This window comes from Panthera onca, chromosome C1, assembly GCF_046562875.1.
Source record: "Panthera onca isolate mPanOnc1 chromosome C1, mPanOnc1 haplotype 2, whole genome shotgun sequence".
In the NCBI taxonomy this organism is placed as follows: Eukaryota; Metazoa; Chordata; class Mammalia; order Carnivora; family Felidae; genus Panthera; species Panthera onca.
In genome coordinates this window covers 160,551,010-160,569,192 of record NC_138346.1, presented here as the reverse complement: position 1 = coordinate 160,569,192, position 18,183 = coordinate 160,551,010, and positions in this window count along the sequence as shown.

Here is an 18,183-nt window from a genome sequence, read left to right as displayed (position 1 = left end):
TTTCTTAACACATGACTGAATATGGAAGATCCAGTGGAGGACTCAGAGGCCTTTCTCAGTATTGTGATTAAAAAAAAAAAAAAAAGCCTAGATCCCTGAAGGTAGCCTGCCAAATACTCAATGGTGTGAATACATTTTTTTGTATAATGCCTAGTCACTATTTTTAGTCCACCGTTATTATATGGTGTCAATATATTGGAAATTGAAAGTTTATTACAACAATTAGTCCACCGTTATTATATGGTGTTAATATATTGGAAATTGAAAGTTTACTGAGTGCTTTATGGACAAAGATGGATAAAGGACATTGTAAGCAACACCAGGTACAACAGACTGAGTTACAGAAAGTAGAATATCTAGAAAATAGTGACAATCAGTGAAGAGTGGTAGGTTATTCTCTGGAAATGCAGAGTGCACCCAAAGGGGAATGTAAGGAAATGGGACAGTACATTAGATCGATTTTATAGGGTTTTATTAACAAAAAGGAAATGGAAAACAGGAATGGAAAAGTTCTTAAAGCAAAAGAATGTGAATGACATGAGCAGGTCTAATTTACTGCTACCTTCCATATTCTTTATTTTCCTTTCCTCCTATGGAGAAAGATAACTCTAAAGAGTATAGTTCATGACCTTAAAAGTGAGAAAGTCTGGGTGCCTGGGATATCAGAATACCACTAAAGCAATTTAGAAGCGATGTTATTAGGGGCTGTGTATATAGCAAGGAATTTGGCTCTGTCCAAAGAGCTCTGGCCTCTGTTCCACTCATAGAAGTTGACTCCTAAATCCTTGGAATTTCTGGAGTATAGGGAGTATCTTTGTTTTTCGTGGCAGGCCCTTTGGGCCACACGCCTGATAGTTAATGCCAAAAAGATGACTCAAAGTGGAGCCAGACACACCCTGTAGTCTTAGGATAGGAAAATGGTTATATCAGAAAGCCCAACCACAGGAGTTAGGATAGGAGCTTTGAATCATGCATTATTAGTTAACACAGAGACTGAGTTCAGTTTTAAAAAAATCATATTTTAAAAGTCAAACGAGGGTAATCAATCAATCATGCCTACATAGTATAGCCTCAATAAAAGCTCTGCTTCCCAAAACCTGTATAAGTTTCCAGAGTTGGTGATGCTCTGTGTGTACTATCACACATTGATGCTGGTAGAGTAACACATCCTGAAGGCAGAAGTCTTGCATTTGGTATGCTCCTAGACTCTGCTCTCTGTATTTCTTCATTGGGTTGATTTCTTCATCCTTTTCCTATAATCATTGTAACCATGAGTATTTGAGGCTTCAGTAAGTTCTGTAAATCTTTCTCTCAAATGATCAAATCTGAGGGTGGTTTTGAGAAACCCTCCCTCAGACTTGCAGTTGGTGTCAGAATTGAGTATGAACTTCTGTGAACTCTTTCCTCTTTGTGGTTGGACCCTAACTATTTAAAGATGGAGTTAGAAGTTTTAGATAAACATGGAAGTATGGAAGTTTGTGCCCTTAACTGCACAGTGTGGCTAACTCCTGGTAACATGGATAGGAATGGGAAATAAATTTGGTCTTTTGAGTCATCTCCAGTTGTGGTATTAGTGGAACACTTCCTCCCTTTTCCTCTTAATAATCTTGGCTTCTTTGTGCTATCCTTGACTAATGCGCAGGGAAGGGGAGTAAGATAACCTAAATACCCTGAGGATAAATAGAATAACTCAACCCACTTGCTGTTCCTTCTTTTCAAAGACAGTTTCCTGCAGGAAACAAACATATGGTTTCATTGCTTTCCACTATAAATTTTAATGGTCTGGCTGCAAGGAGGAGTTTGATAAACAGATTTCTATTACAGTAGTCTGTCTACTTCTGTGAGTCAGTATTAGGAAGTCCATTTTTACCACACAAGTAAGCCTGTTCCTCCTATCTACCATTAGTTATTAATAAAGTTACAAATTGATTTCCATCTTCTGAGTTTTCCCATCCTTCACTTCAACCAGAATTTGAGCGGGATAAATGAAATTTTTTATTACTCTTCTGTTATCCTGTCTAAAATTTTAATAATAGAAGTTGATAACGGGGAACAATTTTCTTAATGAGAAAAAGTATAAGATAGATTAGTGATACCTACATGAAGTTAGATGACAAGTTTCCACTTGCCACTGTACCAGATAATTTTTGAACCTATTTACTATCATCTAAGATAATGGCAATAAATATGTACAATAATGGCTAGTTTGGGAAAAACATTTTCAAAATTAGAATTAACACGAATCAGAAGCTATTAGGTTTGAGAAACAAAAAGGTATGGGAGTTTATAGCTTGAAATTTGGGGTATAGTAATTAATAAAATTCAATGTGAATCTGGGGAAATGATGATAATTTTACTTGTGAAACATTTTGAGATTTTATATAGGACATAGAGATGTCTGGAAAATAGCCTAGACACCTAGAGAATATAGCTACTAACCAATGCTAAAAGACCTGCATTTTCCTTAATCATTATAAACCTATACTTTCACATTCCTATCTCATTTACAGAGATACTGATTTTGACATCACTCCTAAATTAGGAAGAACATATACAGTTTGCCCATGCTTAGAGACCAAGTACGGTTTTAAGAAATTTCTATCAGTACATGGCATGGTATATTAGTTCTAATAAAGACTCTTATCAGAGACACAATGATAGTAAGATCATGGATTAGGATTTTACAATGCTTGTCTCCTCACAGAAACACCAATTTGAACAACTACCCACACTCAAAAATACCTTTACGAGAACTAAGAATTCCAGGTGAGAGATTACAGCATCTGAGTGGAATACAGAAATACGGGAAAAAAAAATATGTGGTGAAAAGAATGGAAAGGACATTCTCACATTACCCATATCACTCTTCCCCCAAGTTCAGGCAGCCTAGTGCCAGGACAGACACATTCCCATGGAAGAAGGAGGATTAAATGAACACCTGACTTTGCTGTGAAACCCAGCACCAAGCCTGCCTCAGTACACCCCAGAACTAAGCCAGCCCCTAAAGACTCAGGCCTCAGCCCATAACCGTGGACCAAGTCATCAAGCCAGACCAATGGCAAGCCAGCCACATGGACTCACACTCAAGTATCTCACCAGCATCAGGCTATCTCCTGTGGACACAGGCTTCAGGTTAAGCCTGTGAACACAGGACCCATGCACCTTTTTGGACCAAGTCACCAGGCTGGTCTTCACAAACCCACTTAAAGGTCTCACTTCAATTGTTCCTAGTGCCAGGCTGTCACCCATAGACTCAAGATCCAAGTCCATCCATGTGGACTCATGTGTTAGGTCTCACACCACAGAATCAGGTGACAACCCTGCCCTTTGTATGGAAGCACCAGACTTGCCCCAGTAGACACAGGCTCCAGACCCACTTCCATGGACCCAGGCATGAGATTAACCTGCTTATACATCCCACCAGATGGTCCTCCCAGAATCTCTGATGAGCCAACTGGTAAAAGACTTTCACTACCAAAGCCAGCCAGTAAAGATTCAGAGATGCCTACCTCTTCAAATGTGCAGACACCACTACAAGGCCTCAAGTATGACAAATAATCAGGGAAACACTAAACACTTCACTACTAAAGAAACAAAATGAAACACTAGTAACTGAATGAGGAAATAGAGATCTATGCACTGTCAGATAAAAAATTTCAAATAATTATCTTAAAAGAGTTCAATGATTTATAAGAGAACAAAATCAGTGAAACAATACATGAACATAAGAAGTTAAAGAGACAGAAAACATTTTAAAAATCCAACAATTTCTGCAACTAAAGAGCATAATGACTGACTAGAAAATTTCATTGAGAGTTTCAATAGAAGACTTAATCAAACAGAAGAATCAGTGGGTCATTTTCAATAACCCAGTCTGAGGAACACAAAGAAAGAATGAAAAAGAGTGAAGAAAGCCTACATGACTTATAGAACACTACTAAACAAAATAATATACACATTATGGAATTCCCAGAAGGAGCAGAGAGAGAGAAAGGGGAAGAAACCTCACTTAAAGAAAAATGAAAGAAAATGTATCTAAACTGGAGAGAGAAATAAACATCCAGACCAAAAACTATCAAAGAACCTCAAATACATTAAATATAAATAAATCTTTACAGAGACAACACTGAAATAAATTCTCAGCAGTCAGAGACAAACAGAATTTTGAAGCAGTGAAAGAAAAGCAATTTGTCACATACAAAGGAATCTCCATAAGAACATAAGAGGATTTGTTAGCAGAAATCTTGCAGGCCAGAAGAGAGTGGGGAAATATATTCAAAGTTCAGAAAGAAAAAAAATGCCAAACAGGAATATTGTACCTAGGAAGGCTGTACTTTAGAAATGGAGAAATAGAGATTCCAGACAAACAAAAGCTCTACAAGTTCATCATCACCAGACCTGCCTTACATGAAATACTTAAAGTTCTTTAAGTGGAAATGAAAGGATATTAACCAACTATGTAGCATCATATGAAAATATAAAACTCACAGTAAACTTAAGAATATAGTTGAGGGGCGCCTGGGTGGCGCAGTCGGTTAAGCGTCCGACTTCAGCCAGGTCACGATCTCGCGGTCCGTGAGTTCGAGCCCCGCGTCGGGCTCTGGGCTGATGGCTCGGAGCCTGGAGCCTGTTTCCGATTCTGTGTCTCCCTCTCTCTCTGCCCCTCCCCCGTTCATGCTCTGTCTCTCTCTGTCCCAAAAATAAATTAAAAACGTTGAAAAAAAAAAATTAAAAAAAAAAAAAAAAAAAAAAAAAGAATATAGTTGAATGCAGAATATTCCAATTCTGTAGTGGTGGTGTATAAATCACTTTTGATATAAAAGTTAAAACATAAAAGTATTAAAATAACTATAGCTATAATATTTTGTTAATGGATACACAATATATAAAACATATAAACTGTGACATAAGTAACAAATTGTGCTGGGAAGATGAGTTGAAGTCATAATTTTTCTGTATGGTCAAACTTAAGTTGTTTTCAGCTTAAAATAGACTAATACTAGAAGATGTTTTCTGTGACACTATTAAAAAACTGTTAACAACAACTAAAAACCTGTAGTACATGCACAAAAGAGAATGAAAAAGGAAAGCATACCACTACCAAAAAAAATCATCACAGGGAAAACAACAAGAAAGAAATAAACTATAAAATAGAAAACAATTAACAAAATACATAAAGTGGTTGAATGCATTAAAAAACTGAGCTCTAATAATATGTTGCCTATATGAGACTCACTTTTGCTTTAAGGAAACATATATAGTATAAATGAAGGGATGGAAAAAGATATTCAATGCTAAGTGTAAGCAAAAAAGAGTAGGGGTAGTTATACTTATAGCAGACAAAATAAACTTTAAGTCAAAAACTGTTACAAGAGACAAAGAAGGTCACTATGTAATGATAAAGGGGTCAATTCATCAAAAGGATAAACTATAAATATATATTCACCCTAAATTAGAGTGCCTAAATACGTAAAGCAAATATTACAGAATGGAGGAGAGAAATAGACCACAATACAATAATAGGAAACTCTGACCTTACTTTCATGATGAATAGATCATAGAGACAAAATATGAAAGATGAAACAGCAGATATGAACAACATTACAGATGAAATGGATCTAACAAATATTACATAATGGTCCACCCAACAGCAACAGGATACACATTCTTTTCCAGTACACACAGAATGTACTCCAAGATAGGGTAAATGTTAGACCATAAAACAAGTTTAAGAAGACTGAAACCGTATCAAGTATTTTTCCAGCCACACTGGTATGAAACTAGAAATCAGTAATAGGAGGAACATTTTAAAACTTACAAATATGTGAAACTTAACATAATCTGAGCAACAAATGTGTCAAAGAAGAAATCAAAAGGGAAATAAAAAATATCTAAAGACAAATTTAAATGGAAACACAACATACCAAAATATTATGAGATACAGCAAAAATAGGTCTAAGAGGAAAGTTTATAGCAAGAAATGCCTATGTGAAGAAAAAATCTCAAAAAACCTAGCTTTACACCTCAACAATGGAAAAAACAAAACACAAAAACTAAATCTAAAATTATCAGAAGGAAGGAAATAATAATGATCATAACAGAAATAAATGAATAGAGACTAGAAAATAGGAAACATCACTGAAACCAAGAGTTGGTATTTCAAAAGAAAAATAAATTTACAAACCTTTAGACTAACAACAACAACAACAACAAAAGTTGTAAATAAATAAAATTATAAGTGACAGAAGAGACTACAGATATACAAATGATCATAAGAGATTACCGTGAACATTTACACACCCACAAATAAAGTAACTTAGAAAAATGGATAAATTCCTAGAAGTATACAAACTACCAAGACTGAATCATGAGGAGGTAGAAAGTTTAAACAAGCAAATGTCAAGTAAGGAGACTGAACAAGTAATTTAAAGCCTCCCTACAACAAAAACAAAAAATCCCCAAGCCTCATGGCTTCATTGGTGAATTCTACCAAACACTTAAATAAGAGCTAATGTCAATCTTAAACTCTTACAAAATATTGAAGAGGTGGAGAATCTTTCAAATTCATTTCACAAGGCCACCATTACTTTCATACCAAAGCTGGACAAGAATGCTACAAGAAAGGAAAATTATACAACAATAGGTCTGTTAAATATAAATTCAAATATAATCAATGCCAAGTGTGAATTATCCCTGGGATGCAAGGATGGATAAACATATGCTAACCATAATTGTGATACATCTCACTAACTGAAAGTAAAACAATCATATGATTATTGCAATAGATGCAAAAAAAAAAAAAAGAATTTGACAAGGTTCAACACTCTTTCATAATAAAAAACTCTCAACAAAAGGATTATAGATTGATGACTTCAACATAATAAAGCCCATTTATGACATGTCCACAGCTAACATCATACTCAAGTTTGAAAATCTGAAACCTTTCCCTTAAGATCAAGAAAACTACAAGGATGCTCATTCAGACCACTTCTCTTCAGTGTAGTGCTGGAAATACTAACCAGAACAATTAGGCAAGAATATAAAGTGCATCCAAATCACAGAAAGGGAAGAGCAAATTTATTTTTGTTTACATAAGACACAGTTTCTATAGAGAAAACCCTAAAGACTCCATTAAAATTTTTTAGAACTAATACATTCAGTAAAGTTGCAAGGATGTAAAATCAACATACAAAAAATTAGTGTGATTTTATACACTAACAATGAATTCTCTAAAAAATAAATTTAAATTATGAAAAAATCTCATTAATAATTTCATCAAAAACAACGAAATACCTAAGAATAAATTTAACTAAAGAAGTTAAAGATCTGAACATGTAACACTTTGAGACATTCATGAAAGATACTGAAGAATGCACAAGTGGGAAGATATCCCATGTTCATGGATTGGAAAAATTAATATTGTTAAAATATGTACTACTCAAAGAGATCAAAAGATTCAATGCAATCCCTATCAAAATCCAATTTCATAGAAATGGAACAAAGTATACGAAAACTACAAAGCTAGAGTAATCAAAACATCATGGTATTGGCATAAAAACAGATATGTGGACCAATGGAATAGAATAGAGAACCCAGAAATAAATACACAAATTTATGGTCAATTGATTGTTGGCAAGGTGCAAAAAACACATGACGTGGAAATGGCAATCACTTCAATAAATGTTGTTGGGAAAACCATCCATATGCAGAACAATAAAACTGGACCCTTATCTCACTCCTACCAAAATTAACTCAAAATGGATTAAAGACTTAAATGTAAGATCTGAAACTGTAAATTCACTAGAGAAAAACAGGGGAAAAGCTTTAGGACATTTGTGTTGGCAATGAATTCATGGGTAGGACACCAAAAGCACAGGCAACAAAAGCAAATTTAGACAAGTGGACTACATCAAAGTAAAAAGCTTCTGCACAGCAAACAATCAACAGGGTGAAATGGCAACTTACAGAATGGGAGAATATATTTGCAAACCATATATCTGAAAAGGGATTAATTTCCAAAATATATAAGGGATACAAATCATAATAAGAAAACAACCCAATTAAAAAATAAGGAAAAAAACTGGATATTTATTTCTCAAAAGAATATATACAAATGGCTAACTGGAATGACTATTATCAAAAAGGACAAATTATAACAAGCAATGAGGATATGGAGAAAAAAGAACCCTTGTACAATGAAATCTCCATTGGTGGATGAATGGATAGTGATCAATATATATAATAGAACATTATTCAGGCTTTAAAAAAGGGAATTCATTCATTTGGGACATGGATAAACTGGAGGGCATTATGCTAAGTGAAATAAGCCAGGCACAGAAAGAAAAAATTCTGTATGATCTCAGTGATATAAGACTCTACAAACTTAACCCAAAGAAACAGAAAGTATAATGGTACTAGGAGTGTGGACAAAAGAAGATGTTAATCAAAGGGTACAAACAGGTTGGGTGCTGGCTCAATCAATAGAGTACACAATTCTCAATCCCAGGATTGTGAGTTCAAGCCACACATTGGGTGTGGAGCCTACTTTAAAAAAATGGTACAAAGTTGCAGTTATGTGGATGAATAGGTGCAGAAATCTAATGGATAGCATGTTGACTATAGTTCACATATTTCCAGCATTCAGTGTAATAGTAAGAGTAGATTTTAGTTGTCATCACACACACACACAATGGGTAAAAAAGGTGGGATTAAGAAGCACAAAATTATTTATAAAATAAATAACTGGGATAAAAAGCATAGCATGGGGAAAATAGTCAATAACATTGTATTGATGGTGTATCATAACAGATGGTAACTATATTCATCATATTGAGCATAGCTTCATGTACGAAATTATTGATTCATTATATTGTATACTTAAAGCTAATATAACATTGTATGTCAATTATATATTTTTAATGTTAATAATATAAGAAGACATGTTAATGAGCTTAACTATGGCAGTATTTTCACTATGTATATCAAACTATCATGTTGTACATCTGAAATACATATTTTAGTTTAAATATATCTATATATATATCTATATATCTATCTATATATATATATATATATAGATATATATATATGAGCCTAGATTTATGTAAATATATACACACACATTAAATCTTGTAGCCATATAACTTTGGTGTAAGTTCAGAGAAGATGGAAAATATAACCAAAAACTATTTTTTCTTTATATCCAAGTTTCTAGGGGAAAGGTGAACAAGGTACCAGCAAGGATAGAGAATTTAAAAAATGATTTGAAAGACAGCAATAAAGGACTATTTAACAATGATAAATCAATTTTCTAGTTTTAAAAGAAGTAGATAGTATAACTCACCTGGGCTATATGCAACCCAAGATTTTTTTTCAGTTTTGGTGCCTTATTTGACTCTTTGAAAGTTTTAGTTAGAAAACTAGTGCAGGGAACATACACTCTTCACTAAGTGTTCTAATAAACTGTCAGTCACTTTAAAGTTCTTTATATTGTGTCATACTTTTTCTTCTGGAAATAAAACTATTTTGTGCATCTAGTTGTAAAATGCTGATTACCCTCACTAAGGGCCCTGTGTGCAGCTAAGGAAAAATCTTTTTAAAAATCAGGTTTTTAATAATTAGGCAGTCTATTTCAGTTGAGAATCTGTAATTATATGTTAGAAGATGTCAGACAGGAGAACAAATAAGACAGTGCTTAAGGGACTAGGGTAAAGAAAGAAATGAATGCAATTCATATGTCCTTATTTAAATCAAGGACCTCCTGTTTTGAGATACATATTCTCAGCAAAAAAGAAAAAAAAAATGACTGTTTTACTATGATAGGATTTCTCCGGAGGAAATTGCTGAGCAGGCAGTTTGGAACAGGACGCATGTCCCAAAATGCTTTGAAATAATACCAAACATACATATAGCGCTTAAATATAAGTCTTCCTTTGTCTAGATATGGTAAAAACATATAAGCTTATTTAATACTAATTCAGTTCATATGATTATCCCATTTAATAGATGAGTGAACTTAGTGGTTTGAAAGCTTGTCCAAGGTCATGTAGCTAGTATATTTTTCAGAGTTTTCCAAGAGAAAGAGCCAATAGGATGTGTGTATTACATTGTTAAATATCTACCTACCTATCATTTATCTACCTATCTTCTATCTATCTATCTATCTATCTATCTATCTATCTATCTATATAGAGCTTTGTTTTAAGGAATTGGCTAATGCAATTATGGGGACTGGCAAGTCCAAAATCTGCAGGATGGTCTGAAAGACTAGAGACCCAGGAAGAAGCTTGATATTGCAGCTTGAGTCCAAATGCAGTCCAGAAGCAGATCTCATCTTTCTTGGAGGATCTCAGTCTTTCTCTCCTAAAGCCTCAACTGATTGTATAAGGCTCACCCACATTATGGAGGGTAATTTGCTTTATTTGAAGTCTACCAATTAAAACAATTCATTTAAAAATACATCTTCAACAAAATATCTAGGTACTGTGGTCTAGCCCACCTGACACATAAAATTAACCATTATATCTACGTAGTAGAGTCAAAATATAAACCCAAATAATGCTCAAACTTTGAAAAGCTCCAATTAGGACTAGGAAAAAATGGAGACAATTTAGCTCAAAGGAAAATTTGTGAAGTGTTTGCAAGACAGATTTTATTTCCTTTCTACAATTCATTCTTCTAGAAGTCTCTTTTTTTTAAAACTTTTTTTTAACGTTTTATTTATTTTTGAAAGGCAGAGAGACAGAGCGTGAGCAGAGGAGGGGCAGAGACAGAGGGAGACACAGAACCTGAAGCAGGCTCCAGGCTCTGAGCTGTCAGCATAGAGCCTGATGCAGGGCTTGAACTCACAGAGTGTGAGATCATGACCTGAGCCGAAGCCAGCCAGACATGTAACTGACTGAGCCACCCAGGTGCCCCAAGAAGTCTCTTATTTTTATCTTCTCTTTGGTTAATGCTGCCAAAGTGTCCATTTACAGTGAATGAAGGCTTACCATTTCAAATGATTTTACTTTCACCATGGGATAGCATCATAGAATAAGAAGGCACATGCAAATTTGGGGTCAGTTCTCATATCTACTCTAGTTTCTCTCAATATTACTAGCACATCCATAGGACTCTAGGCAAGATAAAAATCATTAGTTTCAGTTGCTTTAAAACCTATAAAATTGTGTAATAATAACTAACTCATAAAAAGTTTTTAAATGTAAGTGAAAAAAGTCACATAATATGTCCAATTCATATTGTCTCATACATATAGGCATCCAATAAATGCTAGTTATTTTTCCCTTGAAACACATAAAATTGCCAAAATTATTTCAAAACTCAAACTTTTCTGGGAGACCTGAGAAGATGGTGGCGTAGGAGGATGCTGGGCTCACCTAGTCCTGCTGATCGCTTAGATTCCACCCACATCTGCCTAAATAACCCAGAAAACTTCCAGAAGACTAGCAGAACGGACTCTCCGGAGCCAAGTGTAGACAAGAGGCCACAGTAGAGGGTAGGAAGGGCGGAGAGGCAGTGAATGCTACATGGACTGGCAGGAGGGAGCCGGGGCAGTGGGGGGCAGCCCACCTGGCAAGGCAGAGTCCCCGAGTCTGGCTTGCAAAAGAGGAGGGGTCGGACTGCATGAGTTCTCACAGCCAACAGGACTTAACATCTGGAATGTTATAAGTCAACAGCTCTGCTCGGAGAGTGGGAGGGCGAGGGGACTCTGGGAGAGAGAGTTGTTGAGCCAAGGAGGACAGACCTCAACTCAGCAGGGGAACAAAGGCGCTGGCCAGCACCATCTGCCTCTCCCACCCAGCCAAAATTCCAAAGGGAACCAGTTCCCATCACCAAACTTGCTTACACCTTGCTCAAACACCCAACAATGTGCTTCTGTGGATCCATCCCTCCAATGGGCCTGCCTCCCTCCTGGTGCTGCAGAGCCTCTTCCACAGGGGACTACTGATGGCAACACAAACTAACCTGCCCCTCCCACCCCTGTGCACTTTGCGGATCCACCCCAGCTAATACGCCCTTGGCCAGATCCCATCGAAGCAGCACCACAAGCCTGGCATTGTGCAAGCATCCCAGACAGAGGCCACACCACTCACAGTGAGTCCTGCCCCTGGGAGAGAGGAAGATAAGGTACACACCAGTCTGACTATAGTCCCAGAGGTGGACTGGGGGCAGACATCAAGTCTGACTGCAGCCCTGCCCACCAACACAAGTCACTCTGGACAGTACAGGGGAAGTGCCTTGAAGTTTGGAGCCACCCCAGGCACTACCCAAAATGATGAAACAGAAGAATTCTCCTAACAGAAACTCCAGGAAGTAGCGACTGCTAACGAATTGATCAAAACTGATTTAAGCAATATAATGGAACAAGAATTTAGAATAATAGTCATAAAATTAATCGATGGGCTTGAAAAAAAGCATAGAGGACAGCAGAGAATCTATTGCTACAGAGAACAAGGGACTGTGAAATAGTCATGAGGAGCTAAAAAATGCTATAAATGAGGACCAAAATTAAATGGAGGTGGCCATAGCATGGACTGAAGAGTCAGAGGAAAGAATAGGTGAATTAGAAGATAAAATTATGGAAAAAGAGGAAGCTCCGAAAAAGAGAGATAAAAAAATTCAGGAGTATGCAGGGAGAATGAGAGAACTAAGTAATGCAATCAAAGGGAACAATATCTGTATCAAAGCAATTTCAAAGAAGAAGAGAGAGAAAGAAGCTGAAGGTATACTTGAACAAAAAATAGCTGAGAATTTCCCTGATCTGGGGAAGGAAAAAGGCATTGTAATCCAAGAGGCACAGAGAACTCCCTTCAGACATAACTTGAAACGATCTTCTGCACAACATATCATAGTGAAACTGGCAAAATACAAGGATAAAGAGAAAATTCTGAAAGCAGCTAGGGATAAACAGGCTCTAACTTAAAAAGGTAGACACATAAGAATAGTAGCCGACTTATCTACTGAAACTTGTCAGGCCAGAAAAGAATGGCAGGAAATCTTCAAGGTGATGAACAGAAAAAATACGCAGCCCCAAATCCTTTATCCAGCAAGTCTGTCATTCAGAATAGAATGAGAGATAAAGGTTTTCCCAAACAAACAAAAACTTAAGGAATTCATCACCACTAAGCCAGCCCTACAAGGATCCTAAGGGGAATTCTGTGAGTGAAATGTTACAAGGACCACAAAGTACCAGAGACATCACTACAAGCATGAAACCTACAGATATCACAATGACTCTAAACCCATATCTTTCCGTAATAACACTGAATGTAAATAGACTAAATGCTCCAACTGAAAGACATAGGGTATCAGAATGGATAAAATAGGGTATCAGAATGGATTAAAAAAAACAAGACCCATCAATTTGCTGTCTACAAGAGATTCATTTTAGACCTGAAGACACCTTCAGATTGAAAGTGAAGGGTGGAAAACTATCTATCATGCTACTGGAAGTAAAAAGAAAGCTGGAGTAGCCATACTTATATCAGACAAACTAGACTTTAAATTAAAGGCTGTAACAAGAGATGAAGAAGGGCATTATATAATAATTACAGCGTCTATCCATCAGGAAGAGCTAACAATTATAAATGTGCCGAATATGGGAGCCTCCAAATATATAAAACAATTAATCACAAACATAAGCAACATTATTGATAAGAATGTGGTAATTGCAGGGAACTTTAACGCCCCACTTACAACAGTGGATAGATCATCTAAACACAGAATCAATAAAGAAACAAGGGCCCTGAATGATACATTGGATCAGATGGACTTGACAGACATATTTAGAACTCTGCATCCCAAAGCAACAGAATATACTTTCTTCTCGAGTGCACATGGAACATTCTCCAAGATAGATCACATACTGAGTCAAAAAACAGCCCTACGTAAGTATAAAATAATTGAGATCATACCATGCACACTTTCAGACCACAATGCTATGAAACTTGAAATCAACCACAAGAAAAATCTGGAAAACCTCCAAAAGCATGGAGGTTAAAGAATACCCTACCAAAGAATGAGTGGGTCAACCAGGCAATTAGAGAAGAAATTAAAAAATATATGGAAACAAATGAAAATGAAAATACAACAATCCAAACGTTTTGGGATGCAGCGAAGGCAGTCCTGAGAGGAAAATACATTGCAATCCAGGCCTATCTCAAGAAACAAGAAAAATCCCAAATACAAAATCTAACAGCACACCTAAAGGAAATAGAAGCAGAACAGCAAAGACAGCCTAAACCCAGCAGAAGAAGAGAAATAATAAAGATCAGAGAAGAAATAAACAATATGGAATCAAAAAAAATTGTAGAGCAGATCAATGAAACCAAGAATTGGTTTTTTGAAAAAATAAACAAAATTGATAAACCTCTAGCCAGGCTTCTCAAAAAGAAAAGGCAGATGACCCAAATAGATAAAATCATGAATGAAAATGGAATTATTACAACCAATCCCTCAGAAATACAAGCAACTATCAGGGACTACTATGAAAAATTATATGCCAACAAACTGGACAACCTGGAAGAAATGGACAAATTCCTAAGCACCCACACACTTGCAAAACTCAAACAGGAAGAAACAGAAAACTTGAACAGACCCATAACCAGCAAAGAAATTGAATCAGTTATCAAAAATCTCCCAACAAATAAGAGTCCAGGACCAGATGGCTTCCCTGGGGAATTCTACCAGACATTTAAAGCAGAGATAATACCTATCCTTCTCAAGCTGTTCCAAAAAATAGAAAGGGAAGGAAAACTTCCAGACTCATTCTATGAAGCCAGTATTACTTTGATTCCCAACACAGACAGAGACCCAGCAAAAAAAGAGAACTACAGGCCAATATCCCTGATGAATATGGATGCAAAAATTCTCAACAAGATACTAGCAAATTGAATTCAACAGCATATAAAAAGAATTATTCACCATGATCAAGTGGGATTCATTCCTGGGCTGCAGGGCTGGTTCAACATTTGCAAATCAATCAATGTGATACATCACATGAATAAAAGAAAAGATAAGAACCATATGATCCTTTCAACCGATGCAGGAAAAACATTTGACAAAATTCAGCATCCTTTCTTAATAAAAAGCCTCGAGAAAGTCGGCATAGAAGGAACATACTTAAACATCATAAAATCCATTTATAAAAAGTCCAAGCTAATATCATCCTCAATGGGGAAAAACTGAGAGCTTTCCCTCTGAGATCAGAAACATGACAGGGATGTCCACTGTCACCGCTGTTGTTTAACATAGTGTTGGAAGTGCTAGCATCAGCAATCAGACAACAAAAGGAAATCAAAGGCATCAAAATTGGCAAAGATGAAGTCAAGCTTTCACTTTTTGCGATGACATGATATTATACATGGAAAACCCGATAGACTCCACCAAAAGTCTGCCAGAACTGATACATGAATTCAGCAAAGTTGCAGGATACAAAATTAATGTACAAAAATCAGTCGCATTCTTATACACTAATAATGAAGCAACAGAAAGACAAATAAGGAAACTGATCCCATTCACAATTGCACCAAGAAGCATAAAATACCTAGGAATAAACCTAACCAAAGATGTAAAAGATCTGTATGCTGAAAACTATAGAAAGCTTACAAAGAAAATTGAAGAAGAGACAAAGAAATGAAAAACATTCCATGCTAATGGATTGGAAGAATAAATATTGTTAAAATGTCAATACTACCCAAAGTAATCTACACATCCATGCAATCCCAATAAAATTGCAGCAGCATTCTTCTCGAAGCTAGAACAAGCCATCCTAAAATTGTAGGGAATCACAAAAGACCCCAAATAGCCAAAGTAATTTTGAAGAAGAAGACCAAAGTGGGAGGCATCACAATCCCAGACTTTAGCCTCTACTACAAAGCTGTAATCATCAAGACAGCATGGTATTGGCACAAAAACAAACACATAGACCAATGGAACAGAGACTCCCGAATTGGACCCATAAAAGTATGGCCAACTAATCTTTGACAAAGCAGGAAAGAATATCCAGTGGAAAAAAGACAGTCTCTTTAACAACTGGTGCTGGGAGAACTGGACAGCAACATGCAGAAGAATGAAACTAGACTACTTTCTTACACCATTCACAAAATTTCTGTTTTCTGTTTCTTACACCATTCACAAAAATAAACTCAAAATGGATAAAGGACCTGAAAGTGAGACAGGAAACCATCAAAACCCTAGAGGAGAAAGCAGGAAAAAACCTCTTTGACCTCAGCTGCAGCAATTTCTTACTTGATACAACTCCAAAGGCAAGGGAATTAAAAGCAAAAATGAACTATTGGGACCTCATCAAGATAAAAAGCTTCTTGACTGCAAAGGAAACAATCAACAAAACGAAAAGGCAACCAACGGAATGGGAAAAGATATTTGCAAATGACATATCGGACAAAGGGCTAGTATCCAAAATCTATAAAAAGCTCATCAAACTCCACACCCAAAAAACAAAATAATCCAGTGAAGAAATGGGTAGAAAACATAAATAGACACTTCTCTAAAGAAGACATCCAGATGGCCAACAGGCACATCAAAAGATGTTCAACATCACTCCTCATCAGGGAAATACAAATCAAAACCACACTGAGATACCACCTCATGCCAGTCAGAGTGGCTAAAATAAACAAATCAGGAGACTACAGATGCTGAAGAGGATGTGGAGAAATGGGAACCCTGTTGCACTGTTGGTGGGAATGCAAACTGGTGCAGCCACTCTGGAAAACAGTGTGGAGGTTCCTCAAAAAATTAAAAATAGATCTACCCTATGACCCAGCAATAGCCCTGCTAGGAATTTACCCAAGGGATACAGGAGTGCTGATGCATAGGGGCACTTGTATCCCAATGTTTATAGTAGCACTTTCAACAATAGCCAAATTATGGAGAGAGCATAAATGCCCATCAACTGATGAATGGATAAAGAAATTGTGGTGTATATGCACAATGGAATACTACTCGGCAATGAGAAAGAATGAAATGTGGCCTTTTGTAGCAACATGGATGGAACTGGAGAGTGTGATGCTAAGTGAAATAAGCCATACAGAGAAAGACAGATACCATATGTTTTCACTCTCATGTGGATCCTGAGAAACTTAACAGAAGACCATGGGGGAGGGGAAGGAAAAAAAGGTTAGAGAGGGAGGGAACCAAACCATAAGAGACTCTTAAAAACTGAGAATAAACTGAGGGTTGATGGGGGTGGCAGGGAGGGGAAATTGGGTGATGGGCATTGAGGAGGGCACCTGTTGGGATGAGCACTGGGAAACCAATTTGACAATAAATTTCATAATAAAAAAAAACTTAAACTTTCTATTGCTAGAATTTTTTAATTTTTTTAATGTTTGTTTATTTTTGAGAGAGAGAAAGCACATGAGTGTGAGAGGGGTAGAGAGAGAGGGAGACAGAACCTGAAGCAGACTCCAGGCTCTGAGCTATTAACACAGAGCTGGACGTGGGGCTCAAACTCACAAATCATGAGATCATGACCTGAGCCGAAGTCAGTTGCTTAACCGATTGAGCTACCCAGGAGCCCATCTATTGCTAGAATTTTTAATGGAGGTAAGTAGAGGAGATATTTTAGACAAAGGGCTCCTACTTTAAAGTCCCCCCCCCCATTTATCTATGTGTATATCTATTTTTCTATTTTATACCTTAAAAAACTGTTTTCATATCTTACTGATTCTATATATGAAGCACTATGCTGGGAAGGCTTATGTAAATACATCATTTTATTTGACAATTAAATAATATATTGAGTATATACTGTGCCAGGAACATTTTATATCCGTGTTCAATGGCCTCTTGTAGTTTTTATCCTTATTTAATAATATTTTATCCATATTAGACTGGAAGGAAATAGTAAAGATGTTAGTGACTACATACCATGACTGTCTACTCTCAATGGCCTCATTTTTCTGGCCATGTAACTTCTAGTAGCACTAAACCAATCCAGAGAAACTCACTCCTAGCAAAAGGACTCCAGGACCAAGGTTGTCAGAAAGATTTGTTGATCCAGTCCTCACTCAGATGACTTCTGATTTTCTCTTTTATTGATTTACCTGCTTCACTGTGAATGGTAACATTATAACACTGTTTATTTGCCAGAGTACCAATACCAGTTAAAATCATACTCTGAACACAAAGTAAGCTCATTTTAAATAGCACTGCTGGGGT